Source organism: Mirounga angustirostris, unplaced genomic scaffold (assembly GCF_029215605.1).
Source record: "Mirounga angustirostris isolate CCGP_5_RB_7025 unplaced genomic scaffold, mMirAng1.0.hap1 SCAF_2, whole genome shotgun sequence".
In the NCBI taxonomy this organism is placed as follows: Eukaryota; Metazoa; Chordata; class Mammalia; order Carnivora; family Phocidae; genus Mirounga; species Mirounga angustirostris.
This window is the reverse complement of record NW_026991710.1, coordinates 75,407,862-75,429,959: the sequence shown is the minus strand read 5'-3', so window position 1 is coordinate 75,429,959 and position 22,098 is coordinate 75,407,862. Positions and strand designations below refer to the sequence as shown.

Genomic DNA, 22,098 nt, shown 5'->3' with positions numbered 1-22,098 from the left:
GTAGCCTAGGTGCTTACAGAAAGTATTATTTTTGACAACTTAACAATACTGCTTCTTCTGATTCGTGAGCGTGGTATATATCTTCATTTAACATAGTCTTTTTAAAATTTTCTAAGCAGTATTGTGCAGTATTTGGTGAATTAGATTTTGCACTTCTTTTGTCATATTTATTACTAAGGATTTTAAGTATGTATATTCTGTTGTAAATGGTACTTTTTATTTTAATTGCCAATTTTTATTGCTAGAATATAGAAATACATCAGATTATTGCATATTGATTTTGTATTATGAATCTTATTAAATGCACTTGTTAGTTCTAGTGTCCTTTTTTTGTGGATTCTATAGAATTTTCTACATAGACAATCACATCATTTTCAAAAAAAAAGTCAGTTGCACTTCTTCCTTTCCAATCTGTATGACTTTTATTTCCTTTCATACCTTATAGCCCTGCCTAGTACAGTACAATGCTGAATAGATATGGTAAGAGCAGCCAGCCTTCCTTTGTTCCTGATCTTAGAGGGTAAACATTCCATCTTTGACAAGTAAGTATGACCTAACTGTAAATAGTTTTTTGACCAAGTTGTAGATGAAGTTGAGAAAGTTCCCTGCTATTCCTAGTTTGCTGAGAGTTTTTGTCAGGGATGGACCCTGAATTTTGTCCAAAGTTTTCTGCATCCATTGAAATGGTCACATGGATTTTTTTTTCTTGGTCTTCTCATGTGAAAAATTAATTGATTGATTTATGAATGTTAAACCGTCCTCACAAAGTTAAAGCTGCCCTCTGTAAATGAGTTGGGATGCAGTCACATCTGTTGGGTTTTCTGGAAGGCTCTGCCTATAATTAGTGTTATTTCTCCCTGAAGTCTTTGGTAGAACTCACTAGTTAGACTTTTTGGGAGTGGAGTTTCAGCTGTGAGAAGGTTTTTAACTATAAAAACAATTTTATAAATAGAAACATGGATATTTAGCTTATTTAAATTCTTTTGAACGAACTTTGGTAGTTCGTATCCTCCAAGGAATTTGTCCTTTTCATCTAAATTGCTAAATTTATTGGCATACAAGTGCTCATGATAATCCCTTGTAATTCTTTTAATATCTGTAGAATGTGTAATGATGTTGCCTCTCTCATTCTTGATACTGGTAATTTGTATCATCTGTTATTCCTAATCAGTCTGGCTAGAGGTTAATCAATTTTATTAACTTTCTCAAAGAAACAGCTTTTGGTTTCAGTGATTTTTGTTACTGCTTTTCTGTTGTTGTTGTTTCCTATTTCATTGATTTCCCACTCTGCTCTTTGTAATTTCCTTTCTTCTGCTTAATTTTAGTTTAGTTCACTCTTCTTTCTTTAAGGCAGAAGCTGTGATATCAATTTTAGACCCTTATTTTCTTCTAATATACTTAGTCCTATAGATTTCCCTTTATGTACTTTGCTTTAGTTTGCTCTTTTTCTGCTAAATTTCACCTATTATTCATTTATGTTTTTCACCTTCCCAGCAGGCATAGTTAACCATAGTTATTTTTGTAGTTTTTGCTTGATAGTTCCAACATCTGGGTTATAGCTCAGTCTATTTTTGTCACTTACTTTTTAAAAATGGATTTTTTTTCTTGCATTTTTGGATGGGTCTCATTATTTTAGATGGATTGTTGGCTAGCAGAGATTGAGATAAATAGACTATATTGGTACATTTCTCCTCCTATCAGGCTGCTAGTGTGTGGGTGAGTTAAACTAGTCGGGAATTGATCTGGATATGTGGTGTTTTTGTTGTTGTCCTCACTTTGGGCAAGGCACCATAAGCTTCAAATTTTTCTAGCAGCAGGTAGCTGTCACTTTGTATTTAGAATGGGGCCTGGGTTGCCAGATTTTCTTCAGTGTTCCACTCCTCCCTTAGCTTTCAACTGCTCCTTCCCAGACATACACAGTGGAAATCCTGTGTGTCCCAGATCCAGCACCTGTGGCAGACAGCCAACTTACTCAGAAGTAGGTCTTTGCTGGCCTGTCCAACCACAGCCTCAGTCTCAGGCAGGCCTTGTGTACCTGGGCCTTGAAGGTGGACCTTCCCCAGTGTTGCTACCCCTCATCTCTGAGAGCCAAACACTACCTTTTACTTTTTATTTTTTTATTTTATTTTATTATGTTATGTTAATCACCATACATCATTAGTTTTTGATGTAGTGTTCCATGATTCATTGTGCATAACACCCAGCGCTCCATGCAGAACGTGCCCTCTTTAGTACCCATCACCAGGCTAACCCATCCCCCACCCCCCTCCCCTCTAGAACCCTGAGGGTATGTGTTATGATGAGCGCTGTGAATTGTGTAAGACTGATGACTCACAGACCTGTACCTCTGAAACAAATAATACATTATATGTTAAAAAAAAAAAAAGAAGAAGAAGAAAATAGTAGGAGGGGAAGAATGAAGGGGGGGAAATCAGAGGGGGAGACGAACCATGAGAGACTGTGGACTCTGAGAAACAGACTGAGGGTTCTAGAGGGGAGGGGGTGGGGGGATAGGTTAGCCTGGTGATGGGTATTAAAGAGGGCACGTTCTGCATGGAGCACTGGGTGTTATATGCAGACAATGAATCATGGAACACTACATCAAAAACTAATGATGTAATGTATGGTGATTAACATAATAAAACATTGCCCAATGTTGATGCCCCTCATCTCTGATAGCCAAACACTACCTTTTACTTTTGATGGTTGGGCAGGAGAGAGTTTTCTGCTTCCCTGAATGAGTAGACCTCTTTGATATTTGTAAAAGATCCTGGACCCAAAATGTTTTTTATGAGTAGAGAGGTTTGAAGGCTCTTGCTTTGACCGGTGTACCAACAGCAATGGATCTTAGCAAGAACCCCATGGGTTTTTTGTCCTTTCCTCAGCACCTTAAGATTTTTACTTTGTAGGTAATAAAGGCTGGACAAGTGACTGGGATATTGTACCTGCTTCCCTACAGCCAGCCAGCTAGCCTACAGTGTGCCTGCACCATGGAGTGGAGCTGTATCTGATACCGGGCTGATCCCAACTTTCTTACCGAGAACTCAATGGAGGGCCATGGCAATTGCTTACAAAGGAGTATGAACTGCCCCTTGTGTCTGGGATCCCCAGCTATTCCAAACAAACACAGTAGCTCATGAGTGGCTTTTACAAATTCATAAAAATTCTAGGTGATTCTCCCCAGCCTGTGTGGAAGGTAATAAGCTCCTCCTACATTTTGTCAAAGTCCAGACTGCTTTTGTGTTTTGCTGGTCCTTGAAGGAGCTTACCCCTCCTTAGATTTTGGTTTCCTTGGTTACTTGGAGAAATGTTGTGGCATGAAAAAAATTATGATTTTGATGACAGGTTTAGCTTTTTTTTTTTCTTTCTCGTTTTTACGGTGGGAACAACTTTTTTTTGCACCTTTTACATCACAAGCAGAGGTGAATGTCCAACCACTGTCTTATCCAATGCTGTGTTTCAGATTATCACCATGAATAATTTTACTTAGTTTACTAATATTTTATTTCTTGAGAGCAATGTCATTCAGGCACACACATTATAAGAAGAGGACTCATTCTTCATGGGAACTTACTCATCATGGCCGCTAGGCCCTCTCTAAGCTCAGGCCTGACCATAATTCTGATGTAAACTAATGTCTTCAGCCTTGCTCAGTCTACTTTAGCCACACTGCTCTCATTTTTCCATGTAGCCTCTTTTCTCTGTATTCCTTCTGCCTGGGTGCTTTTGACCCATACATTCCTTCCTCCTGTTCCCTCGTGCTAGGTTTCTGCTCCTGCAGCCCCTTTTCCATGTATCCCTGTTACTCCCTATCTCATGACTTACTTTATTTTTTCTTTAACATTTATCATTATCTGACTTTATAAATGTTTGTTTCCTTAATTGTACTCTTTCTTCCCCACTAAAATAGAAACTACATCTGAGCAGGAATTTTGTCTGTCTTACTCAATGCTTTATACCCCAAATCTAGAACAGAGATGGGTCTATTGCAGGCATTCAACGAATATACACTGAATCAATGAATAATTGAATAAACACTATAGCTGCAGTCTATCTCCAAAGCGGACTGGTGGAAGGTAGCTTAGGTACACTACAAACGGTCTTCCCGCCTTAGTAGTTCAATGTTACTCAAAGTTTACCTGTTTCACAGAAACTGTTTACTCCTGCTGCTAAAGAAGAATCCTAAGTGTTGACAATAGCAAGACAGGCAAGGTGAGAAGGATATGTCCTTTGTAACAAAAATATTTTAGCATTTCCAATGTGCACTATTTAGAAATATCGATAATCCTTTGTGATAGGACTAGCATATATAAGCTGCGTCAAAGCAGAGATGCTGTGCATCTTTTAAACTCAGATGTTCTTGGCATGTAGGAGAACTTAGTAAATATTTCTTAAAAGCATGAAGATGATATTATATGTAATAGATTAGAACATTTAATTTGTCTTCAGAAACAATATTTTTCAGAGATTCTTTTTCAGTAATAATATATCAAATGCTGTCCATTACCTCTTTAGTCTGTAAATACTCATTTTAAAAGTGCCTAAAATTTTGTTTGATTAATATCATCTTTTAATACTATGTATGTTTTAGATAATTTTAAACTAAGCAGAAGAATTCATTTGGTTTTTTTTTAATTTAATTTAATTAATTTTTTTTTTTTTTAAAGATTTTATTTATTTATTTGACAGAGAGGCACAGCGAGAGAGGGAACACAAGCAGCGGGAGTGGGAGTTGGAGAAGCAGGCTTCCCGCCAAGCAGGAGCCCGATGCGGGGCTCGATCCCAGGACCCTGAGATCATGACCTGAGCTGAAGGCAGACGCTTAACGACTGAGCCACCCAGGCACCCCTTCATTTGGGTTTTTAAATGAACTAAAATGGCTATTTCTATGACTTATCATAGCAACCATGAAAACTCATATGATTTTCTAACGTAGTATATCCCAATCCATTGTAAGATAATTTAATTTTTTTCTCAATCTTTAATCTGTGATTTCATTTTGATCTGATTAAGACATATGGTTGGCAGCAGAAGCTAGATCACAGTTATCCATTTGTGAATCGATCACCACTATCACAATTTATGGATAATCACATTTCACTTAGCATAAAATGCACTTGGATTTATTCTCTGCCAGGAAGTAATCTTTTACCATCTGCAGTTTGTTATTATATTCTAATTTCACTAATAATGCCTTTCAACATAGTATCAGAAGCATTTCTATTTCTGGGGAAAAAGACTGTCTACATACTTTACAGAGCTATGGAACAGTGCGTAAGGTCAGAAACACTATTTGATAGTTAGCTTGGACACCGCTAGCAGCAATTATGAAGTGAAAAGAGATAATTCCTGAAAAGTACAGCGTAGGTCACGTGTACTCCTTTCTCTTCTCTGTTTTTTTTAAGCAGCACTACACAAGCTGTTGAAAAGGCCTGTATTTAAATCTCTGACACTAATTCTCTTTGTGTACAATTCACTTAAACGTACAAAGATAATGTTTCTTCCAAGTGAAGATATAAAATTGAAACAGTAGGTTGACATGACAATCTTCCAACCATTGACACCAGCATGGGAAAAAAAAAAAAGAAAGAAAGAAAGAAAGAAAGTGACAATAACAACAACAAAAAAAACCCAACCAACCAAGCCCCCCCTACTCCTGTTATTGCCTAGAAACTGTTGCTTTCAGAGAAAAAGCATGGGAAATGTGTTGGTTTATAATAAAGACGTACATTGTATGTGAGGAATCCTGATTTTTAGTCTTGGTTCAGATGTGAATCATTGTTGGGCCTTGGGCAAGAATCACTTTTTCTCTTTAAAGGGTTTCAGTTTCTTCATGCATTAAAGATGGTTATTAGACTCGATGGTTTCCTGGGACACACCATACCAACATTTCTCTCTCTCTTCTTGTTTCTATTATTGACCAGTCTCTCCTCTTGTTGGCACATTCTAACTTAATTGGTTACATTTTGGCTTAGAAATAGAAATAGTTTTTCTATTTTTTTAAGATGGCTTTATACACTTCTGTTTTGATTCATTATAAAGACATTTTTATTTTCCTGTTTCCACGTGGGCTTAGGTAATATTGGTGAGTTAGTATACTCTTACAAGTATACAGTGAAAAGAGTATGATGGATTTCATCTATAATATGCCTGTTTTAAAGTGTCCTGGTCTTTTGGGTATTTTTTTGTTTTGTTTTGTTTTCCACTGTGTAAGGGTTTATGGCCCTTTCAAAGAAAAATTTATTTATTTGTAATGAAACATTTTCTTCTAATGTGCTATATAAATAGATAGATATAAGTATCTATAAAATCACTAAATTGATTGCCTTTTCTTCCATCTCCAACCCCCCAGAAAAGGAGAATAATATTCTGATTACTGAGAATTTTCCTTTTTTCTTTTTTTTTTTTAAGAGAAAGACAAACAAAGAAATTAAGATCCATGTGGATTACTATCAAAGAAGCAATCTCTAGAAACAATATGTCTTATGGTAACATTTTCTTCCCTATGTCTTTCTGTGAAACACTGCAATCTTTTATAGCTCAAAGCACCCTCTATGTCATACTGCCCTGAACTCTTCCCACAAATCATATCCATGAAAACTGTTTTGAGAGTTAGATGCCTCAGTTACAAAAAAATGTTTTATCCTCAGTACTAATAATGTAATGATAGGTTCCCTCATTTTAAAGATTTCATTTCAAAGGCTTTCTTATTTCTTTTTACTACCACAAATACCTATGACGTAAACAGTGATCATTATACCCTATTTGCCTCATAGAGCTTTTTTAATCACAAATAAAAACATGTATGCAAAAGTCCCTTTTCAACAGCAAAGTTATGCTTTACTGTAATTTATATTACCCTTATTCACACGACTCTATTCTCTTACTCGGATGATCCTGAAGTATAGTTTGAGTTAATGGATTACTAAAGATTATAATCATTTAGAGATTAAGGTCTATAATCAGTGATTCAATCAACTATTAAGGACATTGCCAAAGGAATACAAAAGCAGTGTAATACAAGGTGTCCACATTCTCCAGGAGCTTGTAGTTGCCTTAGTCTAGGTCACTCAATATTAATCAAATATAGGCAAGATATTTACTTAAAAGAAAAAAGATTAAGTATGCAAATATTATTTAAGTTTAAATAAAGCACACATTTTAATGTGAGTTAGATCAATTTGGCCTGAACTACTTCAGGAATTTTTTGCTAAAGAAGCACATGAACTCTTAATTCCCTTAAAAATGGTGGCATTTTTAAATTATTTTTTTATTGGCACAGAGTCCATGCTTAAGAAATATCTGATGAAACAAAAATAAAGTGGGTCATAAAGGAGAGTTTGATTTTGATAACCGAAGAGGAAGGGGAAGGGTATCCCGGAATGTGGACGAAAGATCTAAATAAACAAGCTCTTCTTTCCACTGGGAACTACAGACCACTGTGAGACAATCTTGCTCTTATTTGAAATAGGCTTCTATAAGTAACTTGGCAAAAGAGATCATTGAAGAACTAATGGAACTTTAATTTCAAAAAATGTATACTATCGCTAGATTCCCAGGCAACCTCATTGAGAATAGTTCAATTTATAGTGCAGCAATCAGAGAATGGCTTGCCGTGGTGTTAGCTTAAGAGAAGAAATTTTAGAGAGTACTAGGAATTAGAAATGGCATAGAAGAGTAGTCATTTATGAGTCAGGCAGAGAGAACGGTTGATTAAGTAACAATTTTTCCAGACACATGTTTACCCTAGAGTAGTGATTACAATCACTCTCATCCTCTTCAGATATTGGCCTGTTTACTGAGTGAGGATTTAATAGTGATGAGATAAAACAAATGTAGTCAAGTTACTATGTTACTCTTCTCCATATATCTTGTTACCACTGCATGTTGATTTTCTATAGCATTTATAATACAGGTGGGGGGGGACAGAGGGAAGGAGGGGAGGATGGTGGCAGGGACAGAGGGAGAAAGAGATGGAGAAAGAACAAGCACCATTTCAAAGATGTTTACAACAGAATAAAATCTAAATTCTAGTGCATTGATTCAATGTGTGTGCTCTGAAATTAGAGTGTCTGGGCTTTCATTCCAGTTCCTGTGCTTTTAGCTCTATGACTTCAGAAAGTTATTTAACTTGTATGGGTCTTATTTCCTTACCACTAAAGAGGAAATGATACTAATATACACCACGGAGGATTATCATAGAATTAAATGAGTTAATACATCTTAGGGCAGTGCCCAATACACAGTGAGTGCTCAACAAATGTTATCCAATGCTTTTAAATTTGAATTTTTAACAGAATAAGCTTCAGGAAGGGAGGTTCTGTAGTAGTATAGTAGGTAGGGCAGATGGGATACAGCTAGACAGGAGCTTAAAAAGAACAGAAGGAAAATGAATTGTAAGGTAGTAGTAAGGAAATTTTGAATCACTATGCATGCAAAAAATGACTGCCGGATACCTATTATGTGCAAATCTGTGTTTGATGCTGTAATTCAAGAAAATTATGAATTCCATAAAAATTCCCTCTTGCATCTCAAGCTATAGTTATGAATTTTAGGCTTTTAACTCTTCTCAAAATGTTCATATTTTATATTTCTCACATGTATTCTTTTACTAGAATTTTCTGAAGGAGATCAAACTAGTTTTTCAAGCTGGGCATGCCTCAGAGCTACATGTAAGTTATGCCTGGGAGTGATTAACCACAGATAGTCACCTCTTTTGGCCCTTCCATAAATGCAATCACAGGAATCAGCTAAAATAATTAAAGCTATCAGCTTGAAATGTTCTCTCACTGTGAGTAAATAAACTTGCACAAACTGTGTATGTCCCTGAAACATCTTGGTAAGACAGTGTGATTGCACTAAAAAGAGACCAATGTCAATGAGCCACAGTGACAGTTGTTTTTTTTTTTAAATCAGAATTTAAATGAGATCTTCTTTAAACATAATCTCGTGTTTATACTATTTTTTTTCTCAAGTAACATTATCTTTTTTTTAAGTTTTTATTTAACAGTTAGCTAACATACTGTGTAATATTAGTTTTGGGTGTACAGTATAATGATTCAAGACTTCCATACAGCACCCGGTGCTCATCACAAGTGCACTCCTTCATCCTCATCACCTATTTTAAACTAGTTTCAGATTTTCTCATGATTCTGAAAACTCATTTGGTTCTTTCTGCATCCACCAGTTAAAAATGCAAATAAAAGTTACTATTATTATCTCAAAATATCTTTTAAAAAATTTATCACATTTTCCTTTCCCATATCTCACCCTTTTCACTTTGTATTGAAAAACACAAATATGTGATAATCTATGTCTTATTCGATTATCATTCTTAAAATGTTACATTAGCTTTGGGGATTATCATTTCCATCTATAATGCAAGGAACAGAATGATTTGCCAAATCTACAAAAAAAATGAATAGCAAGATCAACTTGGAATAAGCTTATTCTTCCATTAATTCATTATAGAAATTCTTAAAACAATGATAACTAGACTAAAAATAAACTTAGCTAAATCATTAAAATAAAATGTCTTTAAAAGTATGCTAATGTATTTAGAAGAACGACACCAAAGACTTGGGGATATGGTAGAAAATGACTGGAAAATGATGTTGGTTTTATTTCCTTTCAAGCTTTTGATGTGAAGAAAAAAATCTTTGGTTCAGAGAAGAAAGGTCTGGAAGTCTGGGGAAACCCAATCTTTAATTAGTGATTCTCCAGGGTGCATTCTACCCTGATCCAACTACTGTAACCTCAGCGACTCTATCCAGGTTCTGTATTTGTAGTCAGGAATCCTGGATTTGGAAGGAAGAGCTTAGACAAATGCAGTTGGGTGTGGAAAGAGAAACGTAACAATCCATAGTGTTTGGAGCTCTTTGAATTTAACTAGCATAAGCCTTGGCAAGGAGCTAGTGAATGCGGATATAAAATCAGCTTACATTTTTAAAAATTATAATCTTATCATAATGAAATTATGAAATTATGAAATTTGTGTATATTTCTAAAGCCCAAATATTATAGTGGCATATTCCTATTTCAAAGTAGAAAAAGAAAATGCATAGAGAAAAATTACATAGAAAAATGTAATTTTGATTTTATTCTCTATAAACAGTGATGGGAATAATACAAGAGAAAAAAATATATAAATGGGTAGTATTATACTATTTTAATATAATAATAGAGTTATACTGTTTTACACAGTATACTGTTCTAGTTAATATATTAAATATATGTTATATTTTTGTATGTCACATTATTTATGTTATTTATTATACCTACATATATGTATTACTTATATTACTTAACCTTCTGATATTGTGGGACACAGAGAAAAAATAATTCAATTTAATTTAAGCAGATATATATTAAGAAGTTATACTATGGGCTTTTGTGAATAAAATGCAATTGTTACATTTAAAGATTTTACAAAGGGAAAAATGCAGTCTGGATATATAACTTCCTAAATAAAATCTGCAAGTTGGAAATACTAGTACTTATTTATAGGCATTAAACTGGGAAACAGTAAAATATTTGAAAAATGCAAGCTGTTATTGTAGCTATTAAAAGATAGTTATTCACTGGTTTCAGAAACGCACAACTATATAATATAAAATTGCATTTATTTTCAAACAGAAAAATAATCTTTAAAAAATGATCATTTCATCTACAATTTTCACAATTGTTTTCATAATGGAAAACCATTAGCTATATCCTAATCATCAGTCAAGATCATTCTTGCATGTTTCACTCTATAAATTTGAATATATTAGTGTTTAAGTTGTCTACCTGGGTAGAAAATGAGATTTGTTCACAAGGAGTTAAGAGAAATTACAGATTTGCTGCCCTGAGTAAATAATCCTAAAGTTTATTGTAAATCTTGATTGTTATCAAGTATGTATCTCCTGCACATAATTCCCTGTAGGATATCTATTAAGAATAAGGCTAAAGTGGGTCAAATTGTGCACTAAAACTGAATCCTTGGTTTATAAAATTTATTAACAGATGTGAGTTAAAAAAACATATACCTCTTGGTGTCAATCTCTTTTACTTAAGGTTAAAATGAGATCATCATAATTCCAAATTGCAAATTCTTCTCACATGCTAAATTTTATCGAAGTACTATTTATTTTTCTATTTCTTCTGTCATAAAAGAAAACTTTTCTTTTTCCAAGTGAAAGGACTATCAAAATGCCAAAACATCACTGCTGACAGATAAGAGCTTTGAAACACAATGCAGTTATCTCACTGCAATAACATTGGGGTTTGTTCATTTTGAATAGTAATGTCTTCAACATGATTGATAATGTTGTATTAGGATAAACTCTTTTCCAGCAACCTATTTCATTGATAGATACATGGAATTTTAATATGCCCTTTTAAAGATAGTGATGATCTCCATGTGAATAAAGTATGTCAGAAACAACCACTCTATTAATATATAGCACTGATATGGAAATGGCCTCCTTTTCTGAATAAGGAAAATATTTTTATAGAGTCAAGGCTGTGTTTGTTTTCTTGTAAGTCTCCAAAAATGTTAAATTGACTCTAAAACTAAGGGTTTATTTAAAAATATTCATAATGGACATACATTAAGTTTTTATTTAAAAAAGTACATAATCTCTCTTTTTGGTCCTGAAGTGACTTTGACAGACTGCAGTTGCACTCTGAAGAATATGAATGAAGTGATTAGAACAATGAGTAAAATATCAGGAGGAATTAGAATCAAAGAAGATATGTGATGATTGTGTTCACATCAGAGGGAGTATACCTACTGGCAAACATCTCATATTTATCTCTAATTGTGATCTTTGGTCAATATACTAACTGCTCTTTTCAACTTCTAGCCATAAAGACATTACACAAGAGATAGAAATATATTTTTTAGGTCTGTGTATGGTTCTGAGCATAACTTCATCTATAATTGGTAGATTATTTCTTCTCTCTTTTTTTTTCTCCTCCTTCCCTTTGTTTAACTTCAGTAAATATAAAACATGAAAAGAAAATAATCACTCCAATTCCCACCATTAGTTCAACACATTATCTAATTATATTGCCAAATTGAAGATAGGATGTGTTTTATATTCAGGTGTGTAAGATTTAGATATTATATTAATGAGAAATCCATATACCAAAACCCTATTTAAAAAAGAATAATACTGGACTTCTGGTTTCTGCATGAAAGTAGCTTGGAAGTCACCATGCTGTCCTAACTATGGGTAAAAAGCTGAAGAGACTGAAAAACTAACAACTCTGTAAGATCAGGATCTATAAGACAGGAGGACACAGGGCAAAGTGTTGCCCCCAATACTGCATACAAAGACAAGGGAATACATATCATCATGGCTTACCTATCTTACCAGAGCAGAGACTCACAAATGGCAACCTCCAGAAACCAGTACCAGGGTAGGAAAAACTGACCTGTAATTGATAAAGTGCTATAGGCTCAGTGCATTCAATTCTGACAGTTAATAATTCTAGGGAGACTCTGTCATAGAGGGCCTCCCACAATATTGTGAGATTTACTTCCAGGAGCTTGACCATTTTCCCACTGTTAACGTCAGAGAAAAATCTCCTTCAGCTATCGACAGAGAGAGGAGAGAAGGAACCGTTTTGAAATACACTAACCATTCTGTTCCTAAGGAAGCCTGCCATTAGGGGAAGCTACTTACTAGGTCTTAATTTGTTGGGGTATTATCAAAGCCTAACTTCACTGGGGAAGAAAAATACTCAATTCCAGACATCCTAGCCATCGTGTCCCACCTAAGTGGGGAGAAAAACAAAAACAAAACAAACAGAAACACTTGTGAAGTTCACCGACCAAAGGCATAGGCTCACTAGAAGACTGAGACCTAATCACAGAACTATAAAACCAAAGAACTAAGCTCTTTCCACACTACCCCTACATTACTAAAGGTCTATTTACCAGTGTATCATGTATGGTTATCATAAAAAATGATAAGGCATACCAAAAGGTGAAAAACATAGTTTGAAGACATAGAGTAAGCATCAAAACCAGTCATGGGAGGTATGTTAGAATTATTAGGCCAGGAATTTAAAACTATGATTAATATGAGCTCTAATAGATAAAATAGGCAGTCTGCAAGAACAGATGGGCAATGTAAGCACAGATGCAAATCCTAAGAAAGAATCAAAATGAAATGCTAGAGATAAAAGAACAAAACCAACCAAACAAAACAGTAACCACAATGAAGAATGCCTTTGATGGGCTTATCAGTAGATTGGACATGCCTGAGGAAACATCTCTAACCTGGAGGATATATCAATAGAATCCTCAAAAACCAAAAAGCAAAGAGAAGAAAAACTGAAAACAAAACATAATGATATATCCAAGGACTGTAGGACAACTACGGATGGTGTAACATAAGTGCAATGGGAATTCTAGAAGAAGAAAGAAAAAAATATAAAGAGAATATTTGAAACAATAATGACTGAGAATTTCCCCAAATTAATGTCAGACACAAAATAAAAGATCCAGGAAGGTCACAGAACACCAAAGAGGATAAATGATGAAGACACCTGGACATGTAGTTTTCAAATTACAAAAAAATCAAATACAAAGAAAAAAATTCTGAAAGGAGTCAGAGGGAAAAATACCTTACCTGTCGAGGAAAAAAGATAAAAATTACATCTGGCTTATCAGAAACCATTCAAGCCAGAAAAGAATAGAGTATTTAAGGTACTGTGAGGAAAAAATCAGTAACAACAAAACTGCCAGCCTAGAACTCTGTACCCTGAGAAATTACCCTTCAAAAGTGAAGAAGACATAAACTTTAAGAGATAATCAAAAATTGAGGGAATTTGTTCCCAATAGTCCTGTCTTGCAGGAAATGATAAAATAAGTTCTTTAGAGAATGGAAAATGATATAGTCAGAAACTCAGTTCTATATAAAAAAAGTAAGAGCATCAAAAAAAGAATGAATAAAAGGAAAATTAAAAGAGAAAACTTTTATTTTTCTTATTCTTAATTGATCTAAGAGATAAGTTTTTTTTCAAAATAATAATAGCAGCAGTATTTGATCATGTATGCTTATGTATATATCTTATGTATGTATATATGCACATATATATGCTTATGAATGCTTATAAAGAAGTAAAATTAATGGCAGTGATGATATAAGGGACAAGAGGAAGGAATAAGGATTATTTTGGTATTATAAAGGATTCACACTACCCATACAGTGTTATTTAAAGTTAACTTGGATTAGTTGTAAATGGATATTGTAAAATCTAGGACAATCACTGAAAAAAATAAAATGAATAAATAAATAAATATAACTGCTAAAAAAGGAGAGAAAATGCAAATATATAAAATGCTCAGTGAAACCACAAAAGGCAAAAAAAAAAAAAAAGGAAGACAAAAGTTGGAACTCAGGACAAGGGTAACAACTAGAAAACAGAACAAATATGGTGGATATCAATCCAACTATATCAATAATCACTTTGAATTTCAGTGGTCTAGGTCCACCAATGAAAAGACAGAGACCATCAAAGCATATCCAAAACACCACCCAGGAAACTCATTTTATTTTTTTAAAAGATTTATTTATTTAAGAGAGAGCGAGTGAGCATGAGTGGAAGTGGCAGAGGGAGAGGGAGGAAGAATCTGAAGCTGATTCTGTGCTGAATGTGAAGCCCAATGCAGCCTCAAAATCACAACCCTGAGATATTCAACTAAATGAAAATAAAAATGTGACATCAAAATCTGTGAGATGGAATGAAAACAGTGTTTAGAGGAAAATTTGTAGCACTGAATGTATATATCAGAAAAGAGGAAGGATCTAAAATCAATAATCTAACTTTCCATACAGGCTCTCTACCTCAGTGTGGTATTGAAGTATCTAAAAACTTTACAAATTATGGGTGCTTAGCTGTTACTTCAAAACCAAAATGTGTTCCAGTGTAGAGAAAGGTACTCTCAAAAGTTGCATCTGACAGGTTGGGAGACCATTCCAGAGAGGATTGCTATTCCTGTGCCTAGTTTTTGCTTTGTATCCATTACCAGTCATTAGTAAAGGTGGGTGTTGAGTATTACTTGTGAGTTGGTAAGTCTGCTTTGACAATGCAGCCCTTGTATTACTAGCAGTTCCCAATTCTTTGCTCTCTTCCTTAGTTGTTCATACATACCATTGATATTACAAAGCCCATCAGTGGAACTGCTGGAGTTTATTTCCCTGCCCATTGATGTGACTTGCTATAACCAACGGAATACTAGTAGCCATGATTTGGCCTGGTCTCTGGTGCTTCTGGTATCCACCATGAGAAGAGCCTGACCTATAGCTTCAATCCAAATCACTCTAGTCTACTCAGAGCCCTGAGTAGGAAAAATGCTTTTGTTGATAAGCCCCTAAAATGTCAAGATATTTCTTAGACATCATCAAAAACAGAAGAAATCTGACAAACCCACATAGGAGTAAAAGAGATATTTCTAAAATGGCATTTCACTTTATCTGTAGCATACCATGGTATCTTCAAACTTGCATTTAATTAACTAGCCACGCTGGCTTCCATGAAATTCTGTAAATTTCCTTTGGATAAAACAAAACTAAACTGAACTAAAATAAAGATGTTAAAAAAAAAAAGATTGCATGGGTGAAATTATGTCTGTTGAAAAACATGTATTGTAGAATTAATAAGGATCTAATCTTTCCTGCTTCCTCTGGTTCATCCTATGAGCACTTATGGTCTTGTGCAATTACAATTACCATCAAGTTAACATAAATGCTGCTCCATTTCATAATATTATTATGTTTTTATAGAGAGGTGATAGTAGCATTAAAAATATGTGACTTTTGTAAAGAAATAGATCTAATCAAATATCTAGATCATTCAAAAGAAAATGCCAATTAATACTTCCATCTAGTCAACATATTATTTTTTGTAGACATGAAGCAAGTAGTCAGAAATCTACTATCTGAATGGGTGGAAGAAACTGAAGGAGGATAAGCAAGACATTTTATTTCCCTACACTATGAAGAATCTGATTTTTATTTCCTAATAAAGTAAATGAAGTCAACACAGCTATGACAGCCTACATGGAAATGGTATCAAATTGACTAAGCCCAGGGGATAGAGGCTGCTGCTAACTCATTAACTGGGGAGTCTAAAATGCTGTCAAATTGCATACAGAGGGAGGATTACAAATAAACAGCAGTGTTTCATGCCAAAGCAAACTCTCTCCATCAAAATATCTAACTGGGCTTTGACTAAACATATACTTCCAGTTGGTCTTAATTTAAACTATAAGCAGGCAAAGAAACAAATATCTAGGAAAGGATGAATTAAGAAAATAGCTTGTGGACACTTTGAATTATATGTAAAAAAATGTTAAGGATAGCAGTGGCCCAGATAATTTGAAAAAAGGAGGTATCAATGTAATAGGTAGAATCATCAGGTTTACACATTTAGTGATCTTGTGTTGTCCAGTAATAAGGTAATAGCTTAGAAAAACACTTCTGAGAATATTTTTTAAATCATTCTATCTGGAAAACAGAATGAGAAAAGTTTAAGTACTTTGTAAGTATTAGAACCATTTCTCTTGTTTATCTTTATATGTGGCAGAGAACACGTTTAATTAATCTGTTTTCCTTTACAAGCAAATTTTAACGAAACTATTATTTGCCACATCCATAACACAGAAAACATGCTATTCTTAACAAATGTCCAAACTGGCCAACATAAAATTTAAATGATTTGATTGAACCCATTAGTCCAGTAGTTCTTAATTGGTGGCAGTTTTGTTCCCCAGATGGTATTTGGCAATGTGTGGGAGGACATTTTTTTAGTATCAGGACTGGGAGGATGTTACTAGCAACTGATGAATATGCTAGAGATACCGTTAAACACTCTACATTGCACAGGATGCACGCATGTCTCCCTGGAGCAAAGAAATATCCAGTCCAAAATGGCAATTGTAATGAATTTAAGAAAACTTGCCTTAGTGCAAAATGAAACAACTCATTTGTCCAGACAATATCACTTTCATTTCAGTCATTAGTACAAGTTGGAGAAATCTGCAAAACTTTTCCTATTCTAGATTGGAATATTAACATACTATACTCATTTGACTTAATTATGCTTCTGCATTTCAGACATATATTCAAATGTTATCAAATGGATGAATGTTCGTTGCATTAACCTGATTGATGTATTTACATTATATGTATTTGCCCCTCAGCAACTCAAATTACTGAGAGCTTCTAGTGTTTCTAGAGATAGGATGTATTTTTCAGTGAAATTTTGCAAGATGACGGTCTTTCTACTATGTGATCAAGTGCAATCCAAATGATTACACAGTGTCAGAACAGATTGAATACACTGCCTTTTTGCTGTAATGAGTATTACTAACATTATGGTACCAAAGTGAACTGAGCACCACTAATTTCTTTTATAATACAATTATTTTAATATACTGAACTTGCATTAAATTCCTTGAGTATAGAAAAGCACCTACTTGGAATGAACCAAATGAAAGATAATGTTAATTCAACTATTTAAAAATAATTTTATTTATTTTTTAAAAAAATTTTAGATATGAAAATGTACATATATAATGGACTTTAAGAAAACCCAGTATGTACTAGCAAAAAAAAAAAAAATGTGTGCAGTACAAAAATTGAGAGATTTGGGGGACTTTTCTATCTCCTGAACTAAAACAAGAATTCTACCTTAGATCATGATTTAAGCTATAATGACTTACAAAGTAGAGGGCTTTCTGGTTAACAACTCCAACATAATTAAAGAATTAATTCTAGAAAAAAAAAAAAGCCAAGATTTTGGTGGCAAATCCACTACCTCCAGTAGTTGTATTATTCTATTTTATTTTATCCAAATAAAAACAAATGTTGACAAATAAAGACATTGCCCAATTTTAAAGGTGAATAGGAAGGAAAATGGTAAATAGGAAATGAGTAGAAAAAATTAGCATAAAATATTTCCATGAAAGTTAGTACTGCAAAAAATGTAATAAATATATTCACTTTACTGTGAAGTATAGATAATGACCCCTAGTAATTTATTCATAACATTTGGTCAGAAAATACTTTAAAAAATTGGTTTCTGGTCATAAAAACACTTTTTGTTAATGTACTTTGTGTTAACAGTGCTTGAGAAAAAAAATCAAGTTAAACCCGGCAGTTGTTCTTATTACTCCAGATATTCATATTGTTAAATTTAAAATTTCACATAGAATTTCAAGTAAACTTTATGTGAGAACAGATTGTCTGGCAATTCAGTATACTAGTTTCACTGCAGTACACTAACAACCTTTTTTTCTTTTGAAGGAAAATATCATAGAGAATAAAACCAAAGGTGGAACACGCAAAATTAAAGAGAAAGAAAAAAAAAATGAGCAAAATCTGAAATTTACAACATGGAATGTACATCAATTTTCAATGTAATTTTATTTCCTAAAAATAAAGAAGGTGAATTGAATGAAACTCAACTCTGAGCGTGCCTATCTGACAAAAAAAGTACAACCTCAATGGGATTGCCTAGCCATCTTTCATCAGTTTTCTGCATAGGTGAAATATAAAATTAATATTAAATGCAGATAAGTTTTGGGGCACAGCCTGACCATTGGATATTATGATGTCTTCCGACTACTTTTCTTCCTTATCCATTTTCCACATTTGAGGATAAAAAACCAGATACTCTTCTTCCCAGACTACTTTGAAGCTAGCAAAGTTCAAGGGCACAATTGTAATCAATGAGACAGAGGAAGACTTCTGGAATGTTAGTGACCCTGATAAAAGAAATAAGGCATGCATAGAGATGGTTTTCTTTATTTCTTTTTTTTTTTTTCTAGACCATCTTATCTCCTTCCTGCCTTAAAACATGCTCAGATGAGGAAATGAGGTCTGATGCTGTAGCAGCCAAATTGTGACTATGAGAAGAACAAGAAAATTCAGGCAAATTCTCAAGTCAAGTGTCTTGAGATTTTTTGCTCTTAACAGTGCATGTCCTTGTATTTTATGTCACTAGAGGTTAAGTATTCTGTTTCTTGTTATCAAAAGCTTCACTAACTAAAATAGAAACACTGAAATATGTGTCTATCAAGCATAAATAATCCTTCCTATATGAGGAAACAATAAATCTTACTGAAAAAAATAAGCTAAGAAATCTCTCTCTCGGGGCGCCTGGGTGGCTCAGTTGGTTAAGCGACTGCCTTCGGCTCAGGTCATGATCCTGAAGTCCTGGGATCGAGTCCCACATCGGGCTCCCTGCTCGGCGGGGAGCCTGCTTCTCCCTCTGACCCTCCCCCCTCTCATGTGCTCTATGTCTCTCTCATTCTCTGTGTCTCAAATAAATAAATAAAATCTTTAAAAAAAAAAAATCTCTCTCTCTCTTTCACACATACACATGCACACACACACACACATTTCTTTCTAGTTCCAATAATTTTTTAGTTTCCTTTGGTATCCTCCTAAGGTTCTCTTGAGTTTTATAGAACTATATCTCCTTAAATTTCTTGTTTCTATTTATACTCTTATTCTTGCTACCGATATTTCATAAAACTGAAATATGTTTTTCAAAGATATTTTTAGGGTTTGTCATATGATGTTCAATATATTAATCCCAGAAAAATTTTCAACTGCAATATCAATCCTGGTGGCAGATAGTTGTTTTATCAGACAAAATTTAAAATAAAGAAATGTTATGATTCTAATTATTACACCATAAAATACCTCAACTATTGCAAATATAGCAAGACTCAGTAGCTAGGCAACGAATGGGAAGTTTGAGAGCGATAAATTATGTACTTCCTTTACTATATCCCTATTTGACTCTAGAAAAGTAATTTACCCTATAATTAGAGGTCAATGACAAAAATGTACTCATTATATACTAATACTAATACTAATACTAATACTAATATATATATATAATATATATATATATACTAATATATATATATACTAATACTAATACCCATTCTATTGTTTTTTGTTTTTTAAGAGAGGGAGGGGAGAGGTGCAGGGGAAGAGGGAGAGAGAGAATCTCAAGCAGGCTCCACACCCAGCACAGAGCCTGTTGCAGGGTTCAATCTCATAATCTTGAGATCATGACCTGAGCTGAAATCAAGAGTCGCTTAACTGACTGAACCACTGACACGCCCCCCATTCTGTGTTCTTTGCTTGCTGTACTGTTTGTTGAAATGGATGTGGACCATAATAATTTAAAAAATGTCTTATTATTGGCCTACTCTAATGAGTTTGGTACTAGAACTATGGCCTGAAAACCAGTAGTATGGAGCCATAAAACCCAATCTTCTTTACTCTCTGCAATTTTTTTTTTCTGAGATTACTTTTGATCTGTTTATATACTTCAGTCTTTATACTCTATTGTAAATTACAGACTAGTCATGGGTGACATTGGCTGTTCTCAGTTCCCAGTTCAGTTTATTCTATAACGAAGTTCTAACAGAAGTTCTGAAAATAAATAGACTCTTTCTAATGAATAATATATTAAGAATAAAGAATATATTAAGAATAAAGAAAGATAGTTATAATTGGAAAGGGCATTTAGAAATTGAGAGCAGCGAAATCTAGGTTGCTTTTCTCATTGTTTACTTTGAAAGTTCAGTTTATTCCACTTAGATGATCTTGATTGAGGTTTAGTGAAATCTTCTGATATACTATTCTTTCATTTGATGTTTTTTGTTTTGTTTTATTTTGTTTCAGTCCACTCAGCATTATAATAATTTATTTTCCTTTATTTCTATTTCTATATTTCAATAAAGCATTGGCTGATTCTAATATCTATGTTGTTTCTTTTGAGAATAGGAGGTTTACAATCAAGTAAACTATCAGCACAGTTGTCCTTTTTCTTTTTAAGATTTTATATATTTATTTGACAGAGAGGACACAGCAAGAGAGGGAACACAAGTGGGGGGAGTGGGGGAGGGAGAAGCAGGCTTCCCGCGGAGCAGGGAGCCTAACACAGGGCTCGATCCCAGGACCCTGGGATCATGACCTGAGCGGAAGGCAGACACTTAATGACTGAGCCCACCAGGCGCCTCTCAGCACAGTTCTTTCGGGTCTCTAAAAGTTGTAAATAAATACTTATGATCGGCTACGTCTAAGCTGCTAATAGAAAACATTCAGTGTGCAGATCTGACCTCCATAAACCAACATCTATGGTTGGAACATATGTCTCTTTTACCTTCCAGAATATGTTCCCTATTCAGTTTGGGGAGGCTTGATATACTCAGTTTTGCATAACGGTCCATCTGTAGCAATTCTACACCCCTGCAGGTTTCCAAACTGCTCTGAGAGATAAAGATGTCACTGAAACACATACAAATCTATGTGGGAACTTAATGAGTTCAGAAGATGATGGTATCATTATAGCAGCAAAAATTCAAAAAGCAGCAGGTTGTAAATTAAGAGTGTGAATTCAAAAGGTGACTGTTGCATATGAGGGGAACCTGAAGAGGGCTCTTTCATGATCCTATATAAAAGGAGTTTACAGTTCAAATGAATTACAAGGGCGGCCTGTAGCTAGACACAAGCAAGAAATTTCAGTGAATATGTATGACAATTGTCTTCTTTAGTAAATGAAATTGTAAAGTCTTAAAGCCTTATTACCCAAAAAGGATGCAAGTTCTTGCTTGCTTTTGTTAACTCCTTGGGACAAATATAACACTAAAAATAAATTCATTTAATAAAATTATGTCAGTTGCTTTGGCTCAAATTATAATATTTTTCTTTGGGAAAAAAATGTACAGAAATACTGTTTTAAATTGGGTAACATCAAATTTATTATCAATTTTTCTGTTTTTCTTACCCTTCTGTGGGTAAGTGAAGGACCTATGAATAGAAAATCATAGTGTGGGAAATCCAGCACTGTTTTGTCAACGCTAACAATCTCAGTACTGTTGGACCACGTGAAAGGGGTAGAACATTATGTGATAAAGCTATTACGATCCCAGGTAATGCTTTTGCCTATGGTTAAAACCCTCATTCCACTTTGCAGAAATAGCCAAAAAAGAAAAACAAAAAGGAATAACAAAAGTGCATCTGAAATATAAATAAAAGGTTAAAGTATATGGAGCGCCTGGGTGGCTCAGTCAGTTGA

General features: G+C 34.2%; 1 protein-coding gene across 1 annotated transcript in view; it reads right to left on the bottom strand.

Moving 5' to 3' along the window:
• The window catches only part of GRID2 (glutamate ionotropic receptor delta type subunit 2), a 1,408,631-nt gene that overhangs the window by 658,676 nt on the left and 727,857 nt on the right, over positions 1–22,098 (bottom strand). The gene's annotated exons all lie outside the window — the stretch shown is intronic.